The 22,113-nt window shown below is 35.1% G+C and overlaps 1 protein-coding gene and 2 long non-coding RNA genes across 10 annotated transcripts in view; 1 reads left to right on the top strand and 2 right to left on the bottom strand.

Annotated features, from left to right (window-relative positions):
* The window catches only part of LOC141491199 (uncharacterized), a 52,615-nt gene extending 41,627 nt beyond the window's left edge, over positions 1-10,988 (bottom strand). For 2 of the 6 annotated variants that reach the window (XR_012469515.1, XR_012469519.1), the window contains exon 1: positions 8,480-10,987. This is a non-coding gene — a long non-coding RNA (uncharacterized LOC141491199). Of the gene's footprint in view, positions 1-8,479 lie in introns of all 6 variants that reach the window. The other 4 variants (XR_012469517.1, XR_012469516.1, XR_012469518.1 and 1 more) reach the window with 4 other exon arrangements.
* GPC5 (glypican 5) overlaps positions 1-22,113 on the bottom strand; it is a 2,040,883-nt gene that overhangs the window by 347,557 nt on the left and 1,671,213 nt on the right. The gene's annotated exons all lie outside the window — the stretch shown is intronic.
* LOC141491201 (uncharacterized) overlaps positions 1-22,113 on the top strand; it is a 127,393-nt gene that overhangs the window by 63,838 nt on the left and 41,442 nt on the right. The window lies entirely within an intron of this gene.

Raw genomic sequence — 22,113 nt, 5'->3', positions numbered from 1 at the left:
TAGATATAGTGCCAGACTGGAGTTCAAAGCCTGTCTCAGACCCTTAGCGGCTGTGTGACCCTTATCTATACAATAGAAGGAAATGCAAACTACTCCGGTACCTCTGTCAAGAACATCCCAAAATGGGATCATGAAGTCAGACATAACTGAAACAACTTTAACAGAAGCAAATTTTATTGTGATTCTTTACGGCACAGTTGAAAGACCACTGACTCTTGTATCAGAAGACCCAGCTTCAAATCTCATCTCTCATATTGCCTATCTAGCCATGGGCAAATCATTTCACCAACTTCAGCCTCAATTTCTTTATGTATAAATTGAATTGGAAGGTTGTTTAAATCTTTAAAAATCTTAACATCTTAAAAAGCTATTTTTGACTGTAAATATAACACTGGAGTTATATTTAGGAAGCTGAGTTCAAATATTAACTCATATAGTTAAATTCTGTATGATTCTCTCTGCCTCAGTCACTTCATTTTTAAATCTCAGGTTCCTTCCAGGACTAAATCTATGTTACCACATTTCTAAAATGAGAAAGTATAGGTTAAAGTGGCCTTCCTAAGCATCAATATAAAAACGTTTCTTAGAATGTTTTTTTCTATATTTGAATTAACAACAGAAATCTAAAGAATTGCAGTGTTTACTTCCTTCTGGGAAGAGTGCCTTAACAGATTAACCTTATAAAAGTAATACTGAAAGAAATAAACTGAACTTCCTCAAAAAGTATGAAAGTGACAGAATTAATGATTAGAATCTAACAGATAATACTTGAACATTTAATCCAGCAAGAGCTAAATAAATACAATGTACAAGCAAGATCTAAAATTCCCTGTTACTGATGAAATATGAAAACAAAGAATGAAGTTAATGACATTTGATATAGTTGAATTCAAACCAGGAAAGTATAAAATAGATAAGACAACAGGTTACAGAATTAGTGTGTAATACTTTTAAATGCATATGTATATTTAATTTCATAGCAAATTTATAAAGGAAAATCAAACTTCATGAGAAGAAATAGATTTAAAATGGTAAAATGAGAAATTTGAAAGCCATTATTAGAATATGATAAAACAACCAAAAGGATATCAAAATAATTTTAGAGGAAAGTAGAATATGAAATTAATTATATATATACTAGATATTTTTAGGGAACTTAATGTTGAAAACAATTCCAAGGATTGAAGAATGGGTTCAACTTTAGTTTGGAGAAGAGGAAGATGAACTATTGAAGGACAAAGAAATAAAGAAGATGAACCCGTATAATATCTGGCATCAATGAGTTCCATAAAGAGGGGTAAAATACAAATATAACCAGGAGGATAACAAATGAGAATGGGGTTTTATAAGATGCAGTGTGACAGTCAATAGAAAGTTGTAATTGGAGTCAATCAACTTGGGTTCAGATCTTATCTCAAACATTGAACATAACAATCTCTGATTAGTTGTAAGATTATAAGCAAATCACTTAGAGCCTCAATTTCCTCATCTGTAAAATGAAAGGTAATTGAAAAGAAAGTCCTTCCTAAGCTTGATTTCAACCAATGTGGGTATTATTATTTGGGGATATATAGGTCTTTGTTGATCTCTGAAAGAGATGTAGTCGATTAGCAGGAGTGGAAGTTTGATTACAAAAAATAACTAGCATTTGTATAATTCAATAAGGTTTATATGAATGCTACAAATAATTATCTCATGTTATGCTAAAAGCAGCCTTAGAAAATCAGTGCTAGGACAGAGCCAAGATGGCAATAGGAGAAGAGCCTCTCTTAGGTGCTCTTGTCATAATATTTCAAAAATCATAAACTAAATTTTTGAGAGACAGAACCCAAAGAGGGATCCAGTGAGGCAATTCTCCAGAGCATGTGAAGCCCAGAACTCAGGGCACTCAGCAAGCCGCCTGGCTGAGGCAGCCCAGATATAGGAAACAGAAGCAGGTGGAGCCTGTAAGCAGGAGCTCCCAGGCAACTGAGTGTTCAGCCTGCCAAAGGCAGGGGAGTGGAGAGAGAGACTTATGAGGTCTGTCCTCTGTACCTGGAATACGACTCTGGTACTCTGACCACATTTAGATTCTAATCACATTCTAGGCCCCCCTATAGAACAACAGCCTCCCCCAATCATATTTTTAGGGAACTTAATGTTGAAAACAGAGGAATGCATTTGTGGTCTGTAACAGGCCAGGAAGGAGAACAGAGCTTCATACACTGAGATCCTTGTGGGGGGAGGTGTTACAATAATACTCAAAAGCTCAGGAAGCACTCCAAAATCAGAATCAGGCTGGGGAAATGAGTAAACAGAGAAAAAAGAGGAACACCATTGAGAAATACATTGTCTATGATCTGAAGGAGGATCAAAATACCCAATCTGAAGATGAGGAAGCACAAGCTTCTTCATCTAAAGACTTCAAGAAAAATGGAAATTTGGCTCACGTTATGACAGAGCTCAAAAAAGATTTTGAAAATCAAGTAAGGGAGAGAGAAGAAAAACTGGGAAAAGAAATGAGAGAGATGCAGGAACAACATGAAAAAGAAGTCAGCAGCTTAGTCAAGAAGATCCAAAAAAATGCTGAATAAAATAACATGTAAAAACCAGCATAAGTCAAATGGATAAAACAGTTCAAAAAGTTATTGAGTTGAAGAATGGTTTAAAAAGCAGAATTGGCGAGATGGAAAAAGAGATAGGAAAACTCTCTGAGAAAAACAAATCTTTCAGATCTAGAATGGAACTAAAGGAAATTGTTGACTTTATGAGAAGTCAAGACACAATACTTCAACACCAAAAGAATGAAAAATTAGAAGAAAATGTGAAACATCTCATTGAAAAAAAACTGATCTGGAAAAACAGATCCAAGAAATATAATTTAAAAATTATTGGGATATCTGAAAGTCATGATCAGGAAATGAGCCTTGATCATATTTTTAAAGAATTCCTACAGGAAAATTGCCCAGATATCCTAGAAGCAGAGGGAAAAATAGAAATTGAGAGAATCTACCGATCTTCCCTGGAAAAAGATCCAAAAAAACCCCCAACCCCAGGAATATTATAGCCAAGTTCCAGAACTCCCAAGTCAAAGAGAAAATATTACAAGCAGCCAGAAGGACAAAATTCAAATATCATGGAGCTGCAGTCAGGATCAAACAGGACTTAGCAGCAACTACATTAAGAGCTCATAGGGCTTGGAATATAATATTCCAGAAGGCAAAAGAGCTCAGAATACAACCGAGAATCAACTACCCGGCAAAACTGAACATCCTCTTCCAGGGGAAAAGATGGAATTTCAATAAATCAGGGGAATTGCAATTTTTCCTGTTGAAACAACCAGAGCTGAATAGAAAGTTTGATCTTCAAATACAGGACTCAGGTGAAGCATAGAGAGTGGAGGAGAAGGGTAAAATATGAGAGACTTAATGAAGATGAACTGCATGTATTCCTGCATAGAAAAATGATACTGATAATACTCATGTGAACCTTCTCATTTAATAGAGTAGGTAGAAGGAGCTTTTATAGATGCACAGGCGAGAGCTGAATTTGAAGGTATAATGTATTGTAAAAATGGAGTCATTGGCTAAAAGGGAAATATAATGTGAGTAAGAGAAATGAGAGGTTGAATAAGCGAAGATATTTCATGTAATATGATTTTTTTTAAATTATTGCAATGATATGGAAGTAGGGAAGGTGAGGGGAAATGAGGGAACCTTTGCTCTCATCAGAGGTGACTCCGAGAGGAAACAGCATACATACTCAATGGGATATGGGGCGGGGGATGTGAGTGATGGAGGAGAGAGTGGACCGTGGGGGGATAGTGGTCAGATATAATACATTTTATTTTTTACTTCTTGCAAAGGGCTGGGATTGGATGATCTGTCCAGAATCACAGGGTCAGGTGGTTGCTGGGCCTAAGGGGTGGTATGTGGGCTCAGGGCTTCTTGGCCCCAGGGTTGGTGATCAGTCTGCTAAGCCACTCAGTTACCCTACAGCACATTTAAGAAGAGGGACAGAATGAAGGGAGAGTGAAAATATAGTATATGGTAGTGGGGAGGTATGAATGGAGGGAGTTGTGATCAGCAATGGCAAAGGTAGAAAAATATGGAAGTAGCTTTTGTGATGGACTTATCCTAAATAATGTGATCCATCCATGACAAAGCTGGTGGTGTTGGAACACAGACTGAAGCACATTTTTTTTATTTTTTCTCTTTATTGCTCATGAGGATCTATATTTTTTGGGAAGAGGGGTATTACGTTTACTCTTTTTTTTTTTTTTTTGCAAGGCAAACAGGGTTAAGAGGCATGCCCAAGGTCACACAGCTAGGTAATTATTAAGTGTCTGAAGTGAATTTGAACTCAGGGACTCCTGACTCCAGGGCCGGTGTTCTATCTACCCTGCCACCTAGCCAGCCCCTGTTTACTCTTAAACAAGAATATTTTAGTAATGTATTAAAAAAACATCATTTATCCAAAAATAAAAAAATAAATATATATTATAAAAAAGAAAGTCGATGCTAATATTATTCTCATTTTATAGATGAGTAAACTGAGCCAGACAGTGATTACATAAATTGACAAGGGTTATAACTAATAAATGTCTGAGGCAGGATTCAAACATGGATCTTCCTGGCTATTCAGTTCTCTGTATTGTATCACCAAGCTGCCAATGGTGGGGGAGGGAGAGGAAAGAGGGAAATAGTAACTGGAGATTATTTTTTCCCCTAAAAAAAGTTTGATGATAAAAGCAATGGAAGAGGTGAAACTGGTAACTTTATAGAGTAGATGGTAAAGGAAAACTGTTTTTAGGACTAGGCAAGTAAGAGAATGTTGGAAAGGACTTGTAGAAAGATAGACTTGGATGTAGATTATACTTTCAAGATACATATATATATACATATATATATGTATATATATATATATATATATATATATATATATATATATATATATATATGAGATAATCCTCCTACATTGCTCTCTGTGTTAGTCCTAGATAGGATAATAGAATGTAAAATTTCTGTGGAAAGGACTATTTTCTTTTTAAATTTATAACCTTAGCATCTGCCATGTTATGGACACAATAAATGTTCTCTGATTCTTCTCCACAAATAAAGGATTATTAGGGTGGAATATTCCAGAAGAAGCCCTTTCTAGTCTCTCATGATGCTTGGACTTGCCCCTCTGAAATTAGTCACCATCTTTCTCTTATTTTTGTATGTATCCAGTTGTTTACATGTGGTTCCCTGTATTAAAAAAAGTGAACTCCTTAAAGAAGTTAGGAACTGGTTTTGTTCCAACTCATGTGTATGTGTGTGTGTGTGTGTGTGTGTGTGTGTGTGTGTGTGTGTGTGTGTGTATGATGTGTCTGCCATACTTTAAATACTTATTAAATGCTATGGGACTAATTCATCTTCTTGGATAGTGTCGCTGTATCTGTTTGTTTTTCTTGATTTTTTTTTTACTTTAAAAGAGAAAGTTTCATTTGGAATAAAGAAAGGACCACATTAAATGACCAGGATGCAATAAGGTAAAACTTATTTCTTAAAAAAAGAAAGAAATGCAGCCTTTCTATGAAGAGGTATTTGTCTATCACTTAAAGGCAAGAGATACAAATAAATAAATAAATGTTTGTTGAGTGTTTTCTTGAATTGGTAACAGGACCAAAGGAAAGTTTTGGTTAGATTAAAGGATGAAGTTTGGGGTAGAAGGCAGGGATGAAAGAATGCCTAAAGAGGCAAGAGAGAAGGGATAGCTGATCAAACAAGAATATTAGAGCAAAGGAATAATAATGAAGTTATGTCTTAGAGAGTAAGAGGGACAGTTCCAAAAATAGAAGGATGAGAGAGTACCTTTCTACAAAGGTAGAAAGAAATTTTGAGATGGAGTGAAGGTGCAAGGTAGACAAATTCATTCTGTAAGAATAAGTGGTATGGTGATAGTTTTCTAAAGTTTCTACCTATGATATATAGCTCAGAATAACTATCAATATTTAAGACAGAAAATACACAAAGAAAATGGTGCAAAATCTAATACATTGTGCAGGATACACCGAAAGAAACTAATAATATAGTAGAGGAAATACCCACTGATTAGCAAAGTCAAACTGAAGTCATCTACTGTGGGCACTGAAGGAAAGCTGATAGGAGGTAGAGTTGGATTTACCTCATCAAGGGGTTTAAGAAAAGAAGGGCTTTTTTTACTGTAACAACCTAGACACTTTTTATTTGACAGATACTAATAAATCTTTGTTCTTTTGAGAACTTTTCAGATACTATGTAACTAATCATCTAACATTATATATCAAAAGAGGAATATTAGTTTTTTAGATATATTTCCTTATTTACACTTGTTTTAAAGTTCAGTTAACTGCCTTTCCAGCTCTTGCCTGTAGATGTTGTTTTTATTTTGTTGTTGTCATTGTTTAGTAGATGCTACAATTGATTTTGTTGTTCTACACATAGGAAGGTAAAGCTATTGCATGTTAGGGGAGCTAAGAGGTTAAACTTGCAAGAGGCAAAAAGTAGAAGCTAAATTCTAGGGGAAAAATAAGGTGAGAGGGAAGAAAGAAATGCTGCATGACAGATACTTCAGGTTCAAAGATGAGAGTACTTAGATATAACCTTGCTAAATTTTCCCTCATCATTTAGCAATGCACATACTCATTTCATTGTTTTTCACAAATATTTAATCTTGTGATGAACCTCAAAGTAGTGACATAGTTGCATAGAAATAGGGAGAACATTTGCAGGAGAACATTGCATTCCCAGCCCAGGAGGGACCAGATTAATGTTAGATGATGGATGAAGTCACTGATAGTAGCACTTGTAGTAGGACTGATAGTATGGCAGAAGATTCTTCTACATCTTATAGTTTAAGCTGGCTAAGTGCAAATATATGCTAATATATGCAAATAATAGGATGAGAAAAAAGCAAAAGCAAAAGTCATGAACAGATAATGCCTATATGACATTTTGGGAACCAAAGTTTAGATGAAATCAGTAAATACTCTAAATATATACAGTGATGGTAAATTGACTTGATTAATATAATGACATACTAGCAAGGCATCATATTTTATTTCTCATAGCTGCTAGACTAATGGGTTCAATCAACTACTTCTAAAAATCTCTATTTGGTATATGCTTCTCCAAGACTCTGGAATTCCACAATTGAAAGAGGATCAGAGAACAAGAATATGTAAATTATTGGCCTTTTCAAGTCTGTTAAGATATGAATTGAGCTCTCCTTAAAAGCACACCATCTCACAAGACTCAGAAAAAGTAATTTTTATTTTTACTAGAAATAGCTAAGACATTTATCTGAGCCCATAAAAGGTAACTATAATTCTCGGAGAGAAATTGACCCACAGAGATCTGTACCATTTCTATTACTTTAGGTACTATCATTGATGGGGGTTCCAAATGGATGATCAAAGTAGATTTTCTTACCTTGTATCTGCCATCAAAAGCTTATCCATCTGAACTGTGTTGCTTACTTTTTATAGCTTTTGATTTTTTTCTGCATTTAACATATATAAATTGATATTTCCCTCCCCTCTCTGACTCTCACCTCAATACAGATATTCCCATTGTTGTCCTCATTTTCCTCTCTACTGTATCTTCCTCCACTTCCAAAAAGTACACTGGCTCCTTTCCATTTCTTTCCTCTTTATATTCTATTTTCTATAGATCAAATTGGCTGCCTAAGTTCAACTCTTCCTCACAGATAAAAGTAAACCTCTAGTATTTCTACAATTCTTGATGCTCATAACAATGCAACTCAAGAGAATAGCTCATTAACCCAGGCCATTTTCTCTCTCTCTCTCTCTCTCTCTCTCTCTCTCTCTCTCTCTCTCTCTCTCTCTCTTTCTCTCTCTCTCTCTCTCTCTGTGTGTGTGTGTGTGTAAAAGAGATAGAGACAGACAGAGACAGAGGCATAGGCAGAGAGAGAGAGACACACAGAGACAAAGAAATAGAAAAGGGGGGAGAGAGAGAGAGAGGGAGAGTACACCTGGAGAAAGAAAACCACTCAAAGATTCAAGATGAATGAATTAACACAGTCTCCCTGAAAGTATACTGTGAGAGGCTTAGAAGACATGAAAAGTGTCTTTGTTATATGCACACATATACTATACACACAGTTCTCTGTTTATATATAATTACTTATTAATTATATTTAAATATACTCATATATGTATATAAAATTATTTGGTATTTATAAGTGTCTAAAACATTTATTAATATGTATGCTAGGAAGTATAGTATTTATATTTATTATTTCTATATGCAATATAACATAGCATCTACATCTATCCCATTAGAAAGTAAGTTATTCGGGAATAATAATTGTCTTATTCTTGTACTTAATACCAATATACTGTAGAATTTAAATAAATTCTTATTGATTATATTACAATTGATTTTATCACTTCCTTCATGTCTTTCGCTGAGAGAGCACAGCCAAATTTTTAACACTTAAAGAAAATTGAACTTACCCCTGGAAAGATCTCAAAAAGAAAGTGAGGAGGATGCAGAATCCCTTGCTTTGGGAGAAGGGAAGAGGTTTGACAATCCTGCTACACTTTTGAAGGATGATCTTTGCTTGTTGTCAGAGGACCAGCCTGACTAGAAGCCCAACAAAGGAATATTTTTTAAGTGATACATTGTTGTTTCCAGCTGCAGCAGAAATTCTTTAAAAGATCATCTATTTAAATATAGAAGGGAGAATTGTGATCAGGATCAGTGGGAGGGTATGTACCAGATCAATGATATCATAGATCCTTGAAGGAAGCTATTGTTGTGACTGCTGTTTTGGGAGTCTGCTGCTGTGTACAGCTATATTTCTTGCTCTCTCAGGCTGAAATGATCAAAGATAGTTTCTCTCTTTCAAAGCAAGCTATCCCATCTCTGTCTTTGCATAGCAGTTTGATCAGTTAGTAGCAAATACTTCCCAGAATTCCTCATCCATGAGGAGTTGCTGAATAGTGAACTTCAAGATGATATTGCATCTCCTTTTCTTCCTACTGTTTCAAATTAGTGACTGTAATGCAGATAGGTGGTATCATCTGTCTTCGGCTTTTGCTTTGCATTTCTGGGCTCTGCTGAGGTATGATGATGATTTTGGTGAATTTTATCAGACCATTGATGATGATTCTGTGTTGTTCTGTAAAAGTATTTCTAGGTCAGGAAAATGAAAGTGAAGTTGTATACCCATAAAAAGGCATTGTGGTCTGTATAGTCTGCAGCCCAGAGAAATACTGTTTCTGAAACAGAAGTGGGCTTGCAGGATCCTTACAGAGATATGATTTTTTTTGTTGGTCCTTTGTTTCTGAAGACACCATGACAACAGGGAGGAAGATATTATGACAAGCAAGTGACATATTTAAATGAGGGGACAGGAGGTGAGATGGGGATGGGGGACTATGAAAAGTCACCAGCCTCACTTTCTCCTCTGGATTCATCTGGGTCCAGTGTCCAGATATGAATCAGGGATGACTCGAGATGGACTTAATGCCTATTTGAAGCTATGACAGCAATTTAGGTAACCACCATTAAAAGACGGAGTACTGATTAAGGCAGAAACCAAAAGTAGTACATGTATCACACAAGTGCCATTTTCCACCCTCTGTAGCAATAACACAGTTTTACTGCAAAAATAATATTCCTATCACTTTTCTATAAAGACTTTTCCTTCTAACCTCAAATCTTCAGTTTCTTGGGCAGGCTTGAAATTTGATTCCTATGGATACCACCATATTTCCTGGTGAACCAGGTTCACAATCTTAGGGTTATATCTCTATGGTCTCTCTTTCTTCTCCCTTTCTCAACCCTACCATTTGCCAAGTTTTACATATTATTATTCTTTCCACTCATACAGCCTCTATACTAGCTCAGGATCTCCTCATTTCCTCCTTGGAGTAGAACAAGAGTCTCCTAATTGAGCTCTCTGGTTTTAGAATCTACTCTCTAATCTATCCAGTACTTAGCTGTCAGATTAATATTCTTAAAACATATCCTTGACCATGTCACTTCTCTACTCACACATCTTAAGTAACTCTTTTTTGTATCTAGAATAAAATACAGAATCTTCAACTGACATTTATAGCTCTTCATTATACAGTCTTTCTTTTACCTTGTCAATTTTATTTCATATTACTCCCTTTCATGCACTCTTCATTCTAGGGAAAATGTGTTCTGGGCCATTCTCTATTCTTGACATTTCATCTTTTGACTCTTTATTTTTACATGGGTAGTCCCCCAGGGAACAAACTCCTTGCCTATTTTTGCCTTGTGGAATCCCAGGATTCATTCAAAGCACATTTAGGACCCACCTATGACCCTAGACAATTCCTAACTCTTTTCTCATCCCATCTTCCATTCTCTGTCCCTCTTCCTTTCTCTCTTTCCTGCTTCATTCCTCCCTTTCTCCCCAGTATGGAGTTTTCCATACTCAGGAGCCTTCTTAACATTTTAAAGTTAATGTTAAAGAAGGTAAGCTTAACATTCTTCTATTATATTACTCCACCAGATGCAGAATATTGCATTACTTCAGTGATTGGTATGATAATGCTTAGGTTTTTAGAATATGCTAGATAGTACAGTGAATAAAGCACAAGGAGTGGAGTCAAGAAGATCTGAGTTCAAATCAGGCCTCAGACTTTCTGTGAATCTGGGAAAATCACATAAACAGGAAAACCCCAAATGGGATCACAAAGAGTGAGGTGAGGACTAAATAACAACAACAAAAGTAATATGGAATATCTCTCTGGAACACTGTCTTCAAAAGTCTCTAGAAATTGGTTAGGAAATATGGCAACTGAAATACTTGAGGTTGAGGACATTCATGGAGATAGTGAGAACTAGGAAAAATTTTACCTTAAAAAGACCAAGGTCCCTTATTGCATCTGGGGCCATAACCAGTCATCTTACCTATGTCTTGCCACTGGACTCCAGTGACTCTGAAGGAAAGAGTGAGGTTGATGACTGTACAGCTCTGCCTCACTTAAATTCAATTTACTTTCAAGTTAAGACATCACTATTCTGGTATCATTAATCCTTTTTGTGAATAAAAGATGAAGCACAGAACCTATTGGAGTTTAGTTTGAAATGAAAGTAACTCTCCTAATTCTTATACAGTAGATAAGATCTTATTTTTTTTATCCTTTAGCCCTGAAGATTAGATAATTAGCAAAGAAGCAAAGGAGTATTGGTAAACCTTGCCATTGAGAGGGAACTTTTTTAATGAGAAAAAAGGTAAATCTTTAGGGGTAATTTATTTATAATAGCATAAAGAAAATAAATTTGGAAAGTTATCTAGAGCTCTCTCATCTAAGCTTTCCAGTTTATAGAAGAGAAAGCTAATACTTGGAGAGGAAAAGTGACATTTCTTATCCCATCTGCCCCAAAATAAAGCCTTCAGTGCTCTGGCATGATATGATTAAGAAGAACTAAGAAAAAAAATGAAAGTAAATTCCTTATATTTTAAATTCACACTGAGAGGAGACATAGACAAGGTCGCTGTTTAATTTCTTCAGTATGGCAACTATCACAGAACCCTTTGTGAATAAATACTTAGTAAAGGCTTTCAATGATGATTATGATAAATCCACCTTTTCACCTTGTACACCAACTAGACAAGAACTGTTTCTTCCCCTATGTTTTGTAATGTATTAAGTACACTATCAGTGCTTCTTCAATTTTTACTATGAGAAGTTTTGAACAGAAAAAGTACTATATTCCTACTGATTTATGTTATTTGTAATGAAATGCCTGCTGGTTCCATTACTCCACACAGTAGATCAGCAGGAAGATTCAAATCCAGGAGAAATGCCCTATTGTTTGGAGGTAGTCCTGAACATCTGTTTTTAAGGACAATTGACAATTGGCATATGAAAACAGGACCAGAAAGGTCACACCCACATGCTCATGCCCACTTATTTCAGTTTATGAACAAAATGAAACATCTCAAAGCTTTAATGGAAGGAGTACAGGTGACATGAGGTTCTATTACTTGTGATAAGAAGCAAAATGAACCTTTCAAAGTCAGAGGCTTAAGGTCAATTGGCCAAATGCTCTTTAAAATCCATTCTATGGTAATTAAGGATGATGTTATGTAAAAGCAGAAATGATTCATAAATGTTATAGAATCACTGTGTCCTCATACTTCAGAAGCAGAACAAATGTCATTTCTCTTCTTCAAACCATTTATGGGGGGAAAATTGGGGGGTCAATCACTTGGTGATAAAATAGGTAAGCAAGAAAGAGCAGAAGAGGAAGGCAGATACAAGAGATGATAATTTTCTTTTTACTTATTATTATAAGCTCCAGTCCCAGGAAATATAAATATAAAGAAAATTCCTACAGAACAGCTTACACTTAATTATGATTAGAAAAATACAATTTAGGTAGTAACTTAAACCAATTAAAAATAAGGACAGGAAGCACATCTTTTTTCCATACCCTTTCAGGAACATATTTATACACTTAGAAAAGGAGTTGCTTCTATTATGTTCTTTTTTAATGGTTATTTTTAATGTGTTTGCTAGTCTGTTGACCTCACTTTATTATATTAAGTCTTATGAATATTTTTAATTAAAAATTATACTCATGAATAAGAGGATATGTGAAAAAAATTTAAAGTGTAGATTTTAATCTACAATGTGTCTTTTGCAACTAAACAGGCCCTTTGAGGTGATCAGTGATTCTTTATGGGATATGGTTTGTATATTGAAACTCTATCACCAGTAATCAAAACCATGATTTGACTAAAAGTTGAAGCTGTGTACCCATATTATAGCATTATTAGGGAGAAGTTCCCTTTATTTGGGGAGGGGAATTGATGTTAATCTTTAAGCCAAGGTAGAAATTTAAAGGCTGCAAATATTCCAGACTGGATTGGTACATGACTTCAATTCTCTCACTTCTCTTTGTTCTCAGTCCCTATTCAGTCCCCACTACTTTTTTTGACATTTATGTTCTTGACCATGAATTTGAAAAATGACCCTAATTCTTATTCACAGGCTATATTTTAGATTTGGATCTTGACTTTTATTTACCTGAAAAAGAGATACAACCTACATGCACACCGATTCTTATCAATTCAACATTCAGTATCTCAGAAAGAAAGAACAAAACCTTTTTATTTAATACTGAAAAGCTCTAAATTAAGTTAAACTTCTTTTCATACTAAATGAATTATCTTCTGATTCTCTGAAATTTTTCTTTTTCTTGCCAATAATGTCATTGATTGCTTTCTCTTCTCAATTCCCTCTCTACTATCTCCTCAACTTTTCATTAGTTATTTAGATAGCTGAGAGATTACTTCATTTAGATTTTAGTGAATAAGATGGAATTTTGCTACTCTTTGCATAATGGTGAACAGCGGAGTACCCATTGATGTCAGAAGGCTGATTTTTAATCATGGTGTAGCTTATGCTGAAACTTTTGATACTTCAATCTATTACCTAATGCTGAAGGCTTCATATGTTAAAAGGTACTTTAGCCATTCCAAATAATTCATAGAATAATTCATTTATTCTTTTTAATTTGACATGTTTTGGGGTTCATTGATTTTTATAAAGAAATTTACTAAGATCTCAAGCAAGGTCATTTTTGGCACTGGGAGACAAATGCAAGAAAAATTAGTGGGAGTAATGGTGAAATGTTCTGAGAAAATTAGGTCAAAACAATTATATTAAAATACATTGGGTATTTATGATTGTTGAAAAGAACAACCATTATATCCAATGAATTAATCTTTAGTAGGCAGAGACTGACAGGGAAGCAGCTAAATACTCTGGAGGAGGAAGAGAGAAGCTAATCAATAGGTCCTATTGGATTCTATTGATTCTTTCAAAACTTTAACAGGGGGTAGACAATATATGCCCTGAAGAGCCTACATTTTCATACATGAGAGGTAGCAAAAGAATTAGTCTTGAAATTGTGCTATATGGAAACCTGAGCCATGAAGTTATTTATATATAGCACAGAAAACTTGCTGCTTTAACATACCAACCAGGCCCCTTATCTCATAACCTTTGCTGTTTCTTGGTCACTATTTAGATTCCCTTACTGCCCTCATATAACCTCACTGAAACTCATTAGGTACCCAAATAGTAACTACATTTAAAATTTACTAAATGAATCTCAGATAATACAGTAATGGGAAATACTAGGGAGATATAAAATATGTATATTCAAAAGTCTTAACTGTTTAACCCACTGATGGGATCTTAATGGTGAGTATTTCTGTCTAATAGAGAAAATATTTGAGTAAGTACCCTTTAAAAAACTTTCAAATCATAGTATTATTTCCAACAAGCCTTAAGTTCAGACCTAAATAATCATACATTTGATACAGTTTACTCAGAAAGAAATAAGGCAATGTTAATTACTAAATTTGGAGGTTAAAATTAAAATGATGTTCACATCCCAGGAGGTCAAGTAAGTTTACACATATTCAGAAGAAAGTCACTTGGACATCTCACAAGTTAGAATCTCATCTACCCCAACTGGAAAATGGATATAACAACATATATTGGTATACAATGGAATATTAGATAAGTATAAATTATTTTGAGTGTCTTCCTAATGAACTGAGATATTATAGAATCATTATTTTAAAATAATGAATACATAATAGGCATTAAAAGAAATCACTCCAATTCGACTTTGAGAGAATAAGTTGCAGGTATCCAAATTATTAATATACTTAAATGAAAAACTTTTGGTAATGGTTCCAAATGAGACAGAGAATACTATAGGATATAGAATGGATAATTTCAATTAAATTGAATTTAAAAGTTTTGGGGGCAGCTAGGTAGCTCAGTGGATATAGAGAACCAAACCTAGAATCAGGAGAAACTGATTTCAAATTCAGTGTCAGATGCTTAATAATAATAATCAGAAATTTAATAATTGCTTAGCTGTGTGACCTTGGGCAAGTCACTTAACCCCATTGCCTTCAAAAAGAAAAAAAATTGCACAAACAAATCCAATGAAGCCAAGATTAAAATGAGAACAGAAATCTGGGGGAAAACATTTACAGCAAGCTTCTCTGATAAAGTCCTCATTTCTCAAATCTATAAAGAAATGAGTTAAATTTATACAAAATTAAGCTATTCTTCAAATGGTAATTTATTAAAGGATATAAACAGGGAATTTTCAAAAGGAAGCAAAGCTATCTATAGTTGTATAAATTGCTCTAAATCTCTATAAATTAGAGAAATGCAAATAAAAACAACCCTGAGGTATTTCCTCACATCTATCAGATTGGCTAAAATTGCAGAAAAGGTAAATAACAAATATTGGAAAGGATGTGGGAAAATTGGAACATCAATGCATTTGTTAGGGCTGCTATGCAATGCAGTGGATAGTGTTGGGCCTGGAGTATATCTTCTTTAGTTCAAACCAGGCTTTGGACATTTAATAGTTGTATGACTCTGGGCAAGTCACTTAACCCTCTGTTCATGTCTATAAAATAAGCTGTAGAAGACTCAGACATGACTGAAATGACTGAGCAACAAATCTGATTTCCACACAGAATCATTCACCATTCTCTTTTTTTTTAGTTTTGCTTACTTTTAGTAACTAATGAGGTTATTTCTATTCAATATTGTGTAAAGAAATTGTGACACAATTTTTTTCACTTTTGTATGCCAATTAAATAATTTCAAGTATCAAAAGTCTACCTTTAAATTCAATTTGTTATCTTATTTTTAAAAGCTCTGGCTGCCAGGAAATTTCCAGGGTATTTTTTTCCTCTGATAGTTGAAAATTATTATGCATGTCTCCTAAATACTTCATTGTACCTATAATTTCACTTATTGTGGGGAGTCTCCTAATGTGATTGATATACACAGCCCGTGCAACTCTTCTCAGTGTTCTAACATGTTTTTTTAAAAAATTGATTTATTTAAGGTGATAGGGTTAAGTGACTTGCCCAAAGTCACACAGTTATGCAATTATTAAGTGTCTGAGGTCAAATTTGAACTCAGGTCCTCCTAACTCCAGAGTCAATGCTCTATCTACTTTGCCACCTAGCTGCCCTATGTTCTACAATTCTTTCATTCAGTCCTTAAACATTTATTAAATTTCTATTTCATAGAAGGAACTATATTAAATACTGGATATACAAAGAAAGGTAAAGAGAATATCTGCTCTTGAGGAGTTCACAATCTACCTTGAGAGATAATATGCAAATAACTGTGCAAATCCTACTCTGGAAAAAATGGATGTAATCAAACTAGGGAAATCACTAGAATTAGGAACAGGGATAGGATGTCAGTATAAGGCCTGTGAAATCTGTCTGGTGCTGCTATGGCAAGCCACAGGTGGATCTTGGAATTCATAAAATCTAGGAACTTTTTAGGGATAAATTAATTAAATTTTTGAGCAAATATAGAAGGCTAATGTTTTAGATGATATTTTTGTATGGGTCACAAATGATGTTATAAATACAGCCCTTGGCAGAAAAAAGGTTCCCCATCCCTGCTGTAAAAGGTAGAATTTTAGCTAGGACATGAAGAAAGATGTGGATGTCTGGAAGCAGAGATGAGAGGGAGAGTATTTCATACTGGTGGTCAAGAAAAATACTTGGGGTTGTAGGAATGTCTTGTTTGAAGAATAATAAGGAGGTCAGTATCAAGTCACACTGGATCACAGATAAAAGTTGAGTAAAATGTGTAAGGAAACTGGAAAAATGGGGGAGGACTAGGTTATGAAGCATCTGGAATATCAAATATATTATTTTGCATTTGATCTTAAAAGTAGTAGAGATTATTGAATGGATGCAAGATAAATATGAATGGATGTGACAAAATGAAATCTGCAGTTTCAGAGGATTACCTCGGCAGCCACACAGAGCTTGGGGAGTAAGGAGAGGTTTGATTAGCAAGCCTTTGTAATAATTCTGACCTGAGAGAATGAGAGACTACACAGGGGTGGTAGCAGTGTTGGAGGAGAGAGAAGGGGATATATATAACTGAGAAGTTGCAGAGGTGAAATAAATAGATTTTGCCAACAGAATGGATATGATTGATGAGACAGAGTAGACAGTCAAGGATGGTGTCTAAGTTTCAAGCCTGGGTGACTGGGAAGCTATTGGTAGCCTTGATAGTCATTAGAAGAAATGGGATGGTGGTGGTAGTGGGAAGAGATAAGGAGTTCAGTTTTAGACATATTGAGCATAAAATAGAGATATTACCTGCAGTTTGAGATGTCTAAGAGGCAATTGGAGATGCCATAAAGAAAGTTGGCAGAGTTTAGGGTTGGATAAGTAGATCTGACAATCACTAGCATAGAGATAATAATTTGAATCCATAAGAGATGATGAAAGCACCCAAGTGAAGAAGTATTTACAAAGAAGAGGGCCTTGTGGGATACCTATGGTTAGCAGGTGTAACCTGGATGAAGATGAAACAAAAGAGACTGAAGAGAGTTTATATAGGTAAGAGGAAAATTTGGCTATGGCTGTGCCATGGAATACTGGAGAAAAGAGGGTGAATAATAGAATCAAAATCTGCAGAGTCAAGATGAATGAGGAATGAGAAAAGACCATTAGTTTTGTAACAAAGAAACTATTAATGTACATGCATGTATGAGAGCTCTAAATGTATTCTTATTCACACATATTTATATGCAGGTTGTTCAAAAACTTTAGTGAAATTTTTAAGCTATTAAAACTTAAAAATAAAAAAAGATATTTGGGAATACTTTATATATTATACAAGTAAGAAAAATAGTGAAACAAGCAATAATCACCAAAATATTTACTAAATACTATGTGCCAGGAAATAAAAAAAATTTGTCATCTCAAGGAACCTAATTTGTTTTTTTGTTTTGTTTTGTTTTGTTTTTAGGTTTTTGCAAGGCAAATGGGGTTAAGTGGCTTGCCCAAGGCCACACAGCTAGGTAATTATTAAGTGTCTGAGACGTATTTGAACCCAGGTACTCCTGACTCCAAGGCTGGTGCTTTATCCACTACGCCACGTAGCCGCCCCTCAAGGAACTTAATTTGAATGGGGACAATCACATGCACATCAAAAGGTGTATTAGATAGAAGGTAATGTTTCAAGGAAAAAAATTCACAAACAAAACAAAAACAAAAAACTAATACTTGAAGGAAAGATCTCTTGCAAAAAGTAGCACTTGAACTATATCCTAACATTAGCCAAGGATTCTAAGAGATGAAAATGAGGAAAGATAGAGTATTCTAGAAAGACAAACAGCATGAAGAGAAATGGATGGGGGAGAAAACATATCTATGTGAGGAAAAGAATAGGTTGGGTTGGTGAAATCTAAGAAAGCATGTAAGGGGATAATATATAAGTAGACTGAAAAGATAGGAAAGGATCAAGTTGGGGAAAAGTCAAACTGCTAAACAGTTAAAATTTAATCCTAGAGATGATAGGTATGCATTAGAATTTGAGTAAAGGGATAAGGAGAAGCTTGGTCATATTTGTCTTTTTGAAAAGCTCTTAAAGCAACTTTTTGGAAAATCATTTAATATAGGGAGATACTTGAGTCAGGGAGATCAATTAGGAGGCTTTTGCAGCAGTTCAGGCCAGAAGTGATGAGGACCTATACTAGGGTAAGTGGCTAAATGAGTGGAGAGAAGAGGATGTATATGACAGATGGAAAGAAAGAACTAACAAGGTTTGGCAAATTGTTTGGCTAAGTCAGATAAATGAGAAAGAAGAGTTGAGGATCAAAAAGGTGGTAAACCTGAGTAATAAATGTTCTGGTGCTATTGACAATGATAAGAGAGTTTGGAAGAAGGTTTGTGGGGGTTAGAGGAAGAGAGATGATAAGTTGTTTTTAATATATTTTTGCATTTGAGAAGTCTATGGGACATCTAGTTTAAATACTCAAGCATATTTGTATTTTTTTACATGGCACTTGAACTCGAGGGATTAAGACTACATATTGACATAAGAATTATCTATAGAAATATACAAAATAGGCAGCTAGGTGGCTCAGTAGATAGAACATCAACCCTGGAGTCAAGAAGACCTGAGTTCAAATTTGGCCTCAAACACTAACCTAGCTATGTGACCTTGGGCAAGTCACTTATCTCCATTGTCTTAAATAATTTTTTTTAAAAAAGAAATGTACAAAATAACCAGACTTCTGGTTAAGATGGCAGAGAGAAGCCAGGCACTGTTTTAAGCTGTTTTGGTTTTCTCTCAGAAATGATATGAATCAGGTTTCTTAATAGATTATGGAAAGACAGAACCCTCCAAAGAACAAAGTGGAACATTTTCCAGTAAGTTCTGTCATGGGGGTGCATGTGCATACCCAGTGCAAAGAATAGAGACCCAGTATACAAACATTGGGATGAGGTGGGGGACTAATGTGAAAACCTCGGCTGTGGGAACTGAAGCTTTTAGGGTATGGGTGGACTGGTAGAGCTCTAGCAAGGCCGCATAGGGCATCCATTCAGCCTGGGACATAGTGTGGATGGTTAACTTCCCCAGTGTTGACTGCCCAAAGAGTACCTCTGGCGTTTTTAGTCCTACTGTCCTAACTCATTGACTAAGGTGCCAGGGCATATAACTCAGACACAGCCTCAGCTCTGCCAGCCTGACCCAGCAGCTGGGTTGCCTGTATAGATAGCCCAATCACAGCCCCAGGCATAGGGGGAGGAGGACTGATATCCCCAGGACAGACATATAGAGAGAGTCTCTGGCATTCCTTAGCAGTTGGTCCATAATCCCCAGGTCAGGAAGCAAGTCTCTAGAGTTCTCAACACTGAAGGTATGCAAGCAAGCCCTTTACCCAACACAGGACATTTTGAATAGGGAAAAAATTCCAAGATAATAAGAAAGGGCAGAGAAAAGCAGGGTCTATTGAATGTTACCTTGGGGATAAGGATACTAGTTCAGAAAAGGAGGTCAGAAAGGATTCTATATGTGAAGCTTCAGAGGAGAATACAAATTGCTCTCCAACCCAGAAAAACTTCTTAGAAGAGCTCAGAAAGGAATTTAAAAATCAAATAGAAAAACTGAGAAAAGAAATGCAAGAGAAAATGAAAGTCTTGCAATAAAAATGACAGAAGAAATAAAATCCCTTAGAGAGCAATATGGAACTATGCTCAAAGAGTAATAAGTCTGTTCATACCCTTTGACCCAGCACTTCTAATTCTAGGCCCATACCTAGAAGAAATAATAAAAAATGGGAAAAGTCCTACATGTTCCAAAATATTCATAGCAGTTCTTTTTGTAGTGGCAAAGAATTGGAAATTGAGGGGATGCCCATCAATTGGAGAATGGTTAAACAAGTTATGACATATGAACACTATGGAATACTATTGTGCTATAACAAGCCATAAATGGTCAGACTCTAGAGGAGCATGGAATGTGTTACAGTATCTGATGCCAAGGGAGTAGAACCAAGAAAACAATGTATGCATCAACAAGACTGTGAAATGATCAACCCTGACGCATGAAGTTGCTCTCAGCTAGTACAACCATATTAGACTGGTTATGGACAATGTTATCCCTATTCAGAGGAAGAAAGAGAAAAACGACAACAAAAAAATTCCTTCAGAATCTGATGAATCACTTTTTTTATAAATTTATTTTTTTTTATTTTCATCTATTTATACACAGATATTTCCCAGTTACAAAATTTCCCTCCCTTCCTTCCTACCCCACCTGCCTCCCCTCAGTAGGGAACAGTCAGTTTAGCATTTTACATACATGTTTTGTTAAACATATTTACAAATTAGTAATTTTTGGCATGAGGAATTAGGATTAAGGGAAAGAGATACATAAAAGATAATTTTTATAAAGTGTTCATCAGATTCAGTAGGGGTGTTTTTTGTTTTTCTTCCTCTGGATGGGGATAATGTAGACGATTACCTGTCAGATACAGTTGTCCTAGCTCTTTGGACTGTCAAGAGGAACTGCTTCCATCAAAGTTGTTCATCTCATAATGTTGTTGATGTGTACATTGTTCTCTTGGCTCTACTCCCTTCGCTCAGCATAAGATTCCTTAAGTCATTCCATGCTTCTCTAGAGTCTGACCATTTATGATTTCTTTTAGAACTATAATATTCCATAATATTCATGTACCATAACTTGTTTAGTCATTCCCCAATTGATTGGTATCCTCTCAATTTCCAATTCTTTGACACTCAAAAAAAATTGCTATGAATATTTTGGAACACGTAGGACTTTTCCCATTTTTTACAATTTATTCTGGATATAGTCCAAGAATTGGAATTGCTGGTCAAAGGGTATGAACAGTTTTATTGCTCTTTGGGCATAGTTCCATATTGCTCTCCAGAAAGGTTGGATCCATTCACAACTCCACCAGCAATGCATCAATATACCAATCCTCCCACATCTTCTCCAACATTGATCATCTTCCCTTTTTCTCATCTGGGCTAATTTAATAGGTATGAGATGATACTTCATTGTTGTTTTAATTACAATTAGAAATTGCATTTAGAAATTTACATTTCTCTAATCATTAGTGATTTGGAGCATTTTTTCAAAAGATTATATATAACTTTAATTTCTTCATTTGAAAAATGTCTATGATCATTTGTCAATTGGGAAACATTCACTTTAAACAAAAATCTCATAAATTTGTTTCTCTTAATCTTAATTCCTCATACTGAAAATAACTAATCTGTCAACATGTTTAACACAAATGTGTATGTATAAGACTAACCTCAATGTTTGCGGCTGAGGGAAGTGGGGGGAAAGGAGGGAGGAAGGAAATTTTGTAACACACACACACACACACACACACACACACACACAGGCATATGGATGAATACTGAAAAACTTTCATAACATATATTTTTGGGGAAAAAAAGAAATAATCAAGGAAGGTACATTTTGCTTAAAAGATACCATAGACAATAAAGCAATGTCAAAACAATTTTTAAAAAAAGAGAAAATATAAAATGCCTCATTGGTAAAACAACTGACTTGAAAACAGATCTAGGAGAGAATCATAGGAAAGTCATGATCATAAAAACAAAAAGCTTAGATAGCATTCTTCAAGAAATAGTCAAGGAGAATCATTTTGCTAACCTTGAACCAGAGGGAAAAATCATCATTGAAAAAAATACATTGATCCCCCCTGAAAGGGATCCAAAAATGAAAATGCTATGGGA

Source organism: Macrotis lagotis, chromosome 6, assembly GCF_037893015.1.
Source record: "Macrotis lagotis isolate mMagLag1 chromosome 6, bilby.v1.9.chrom.fasta, whole genome shotgun sequence".
In the NCBI taxonomy this organism is placed as follows: domain Eukaryota; kingdom Metazoa; phylum Chordata; class Mammalia; order Peramelemorphia; family Peramelidae; genus Macrotis; species Macrotis lagotis.
Note: the sequence above shows the minus strand (reverse complement) of the source record. Positions and strands in the feature narration are given on the sequence as shown.